We start from the raw sequence: 2767 nt of genomic DNA on the forward strand, positions 1-2767 counted from the left end.
GCCACTGGCTTCTACCAGCAATCTAACTCCTGTTACCTTGTTTTTGTGTACAACTCAGTGCCTGGTGCAGAATATGTCATAGCTTGGCAGGATTACACTGGGCTGCCCCAGGTTCTTGGCTCCACAGCCAATGGAGGAAGTTGGAAGGCATGGACCGGGGGGGGGGGCAGAATTGAGTACTAGCTAAGCTGATGTCTTCCCCAAGATGTGGCCTTTCATTGCATGCTCTTTGATTGTATATTGTGGAATAGTCTACCCAGTTCTTCTTTGCACAAATAAAAGTTAGTTGGGGGAAAGATCAAAAGCAACATGAGAAAATATTATTTTACTGAAAGAGTAGTAGATCCTTGGAACAAACTTCCAGCAGACGTGGTAGATAAATCCACAGTAACTGGATTTAAACATGCCTGGGATAAACATAGATCCATCCTAAGATAAAATACAAAAAAATAGTATAAGGGCAGACTAGATGGATCATGAGGTCTTTTTCTGTCGTCATTCTTCTATATTTCTAAGTGATATTTTTCTTCTTGGGTCTCTCTTTGGCATTCTGGTGACTGAAGTACATTTTGGGACCTTACAAGAGTATCTTAGAAGAGGTCTAGCCTCTTTATTTTTAAAAAAGATAATTTTAATTCCACCTTTATTACTTCTATGTTCTGTTGGGCTCTCTGGTAGATTCCTCCCAAAAATTCACAGGTACAAATTTCAGACACACACACACGTTTGAAAATTCAAAACAATGTTCTTTATAATGAAAATTCACTTAAACTAAGCCCTCTTTTGGTATAGCAAAGAGCACTGGTCTCCAAACAAACTGGTAATTGGTACAAGTCCCTTATCAGTTCTGTGATACTTAGCTTGCAGCTGTGAGGCAATTCACAGTCCTTCTTCTTTCAGAAAGTGAAACACACTTTGCTCTGGTTTAGTTTCAAAGCGGGGAAAAATCACCACACAAAAGGTCAAAGTCAGCAAAACAGTCACGAAACACAAAGATCAGATAATCCTCCACAATGGCCAAACCCACAGGCTGCTATTTATAGCAGCCTCACTAATTACCACAGCCCCACCCAACCACAGGTGGCCTCATTTTCTTTGATAATAATCTCTCAGTTGTTGTTGCCTATGCATCGCTCTCTGCATGCGTGGCTGTATCATTAACTCTTATTCCGAATTCAAGGAGGAGCTAGATAATTGATCTCCTTCTGCGCTATCTGCCACACTCTCCTCCTCCCTGTCACTCATGTCTTCTTGGTCAGAGGAGCCTTCATCAGCAGATCCCACGGGGGAGGGGGGCAAAACAGGCCTGCAGCATGTGGATGTCTCCCCCACATCCACAGTCCTTGGGGCAGGAGCTGGGCCAGAGCTAAATACAACACATCCTAAGATAAAATACAAAAAATGGTATAAGGGCAGACTAGATGGATCATGAGGTCTTTTTCTGCTGTCATTCTTCTATGTTTCTAAGTGATATTTTTCTTCTTGGGTCTCTCTTTGGCATTCTGGTGACTGAAGTACATTTTGGGACCTTACAAGAGTATCTTAGAAGAGGTCTAGCCTCTTTATTTTTTAAAAAGATAATTTTAATCCCACCTTTATTACTTCTATAAATAATTAAGTTGACCAACATGCCTAATACTACTTCTTCCTTCTATTTTCCCCACAACAGCAACTGTGTTATAAATGGGATAAAAGGAATTGAGAAATATGATTGTGATAACTCGGATGACAAAAATAGAAAAGGAGGCAGCATTAGATAAATAAGTAACATATAAAAGAAAATGAAAAATATGATTGTTACTTATTTTTCTAATGCTGCCCCTTTTTCTATTTTTGTCATCCGAATTATCACAATCATATTTCTCATTTCCTTTTATTCCATTTATAACACAATTATATGTGATTATTAGAAGGGAAAAGTGAGAAAAATTGTTTAGTCTGCCACTCAATAAAATTAGCTATTTGAGGAGGGGTTTTCTGGACAGACAGAACAATTGGCAATTTGAAATGTGATCCGGATATTTTTTTATTTTTCAATATGAGATAATACAAACATATGGTTTGCTATTGAAGATGTATCTGTTGTTATGTTTGTTTTTTCAAGGTGGAGTAAAAATAAAAACCAGTTCTAGGAATAAGGAGAAATTTCCTGATATGGAATGGCTTGCCTTCAGATGTGAGTGCTCCACCACTGGTAGTTTTTAAGAAGAGACTGGACAACCAATTGTCTGAAATGGAATGAGGGCTATTGCCTGAGCAGTGGATTGGACTAGAAGACCTCCAAGGTCCCTTCCAACTTTGCTAACTCTTTGTTGACTTCATAAACACATCTGTGGAGCTTCCTTGGTAGAATTAAGGAGGCAGTTGAGCACTATAGAATAGGATAGGATAGGAAAGGATAGAATAGAAAATATGGGTTGGGTTGGGATGGGATAGAAAAGAATAGAATTCTTTATGGGCCAAGTGTGATTGGACACACAAGGAATTTGTCTTTGGTACAGATGCTCTCAGTGTACAGATGAGAAAATGATACATTTGTCAATAATCATGAGGTACAGGGCTGCCTCCTGTCTGATCTAGTGACCATTTGAGATTTCCGAGTGGTCTCCCATCCAAGAACAAACCCACGTCCGACCAATTTAACATCCTTTAAAGTTTGGTCCCATAAAATAGACGGCGTATTCTGAACGCTAGGCGGCAACGCCTCCCTCCCCTAGGCCACGCCCCCGGCACAAATAAGAAACGCCAAATGGGACGTAATGACCCG

This window comes from Erythrolamprus reginae, chromosome 6 (assembly GCF_031021105.1).
Source record: "Erythrolamprus reginae isolate rEryReg1 chromosome 6, rEryReg1.hap1, whole genome shotgun sequence".
Lineage (NCBI taxonomy): Eukaryota > Metazoa > Chordata > Lepidosauria > Squamata > Dipsadidae > Erythrolamprus > Erythrolamprus reginae.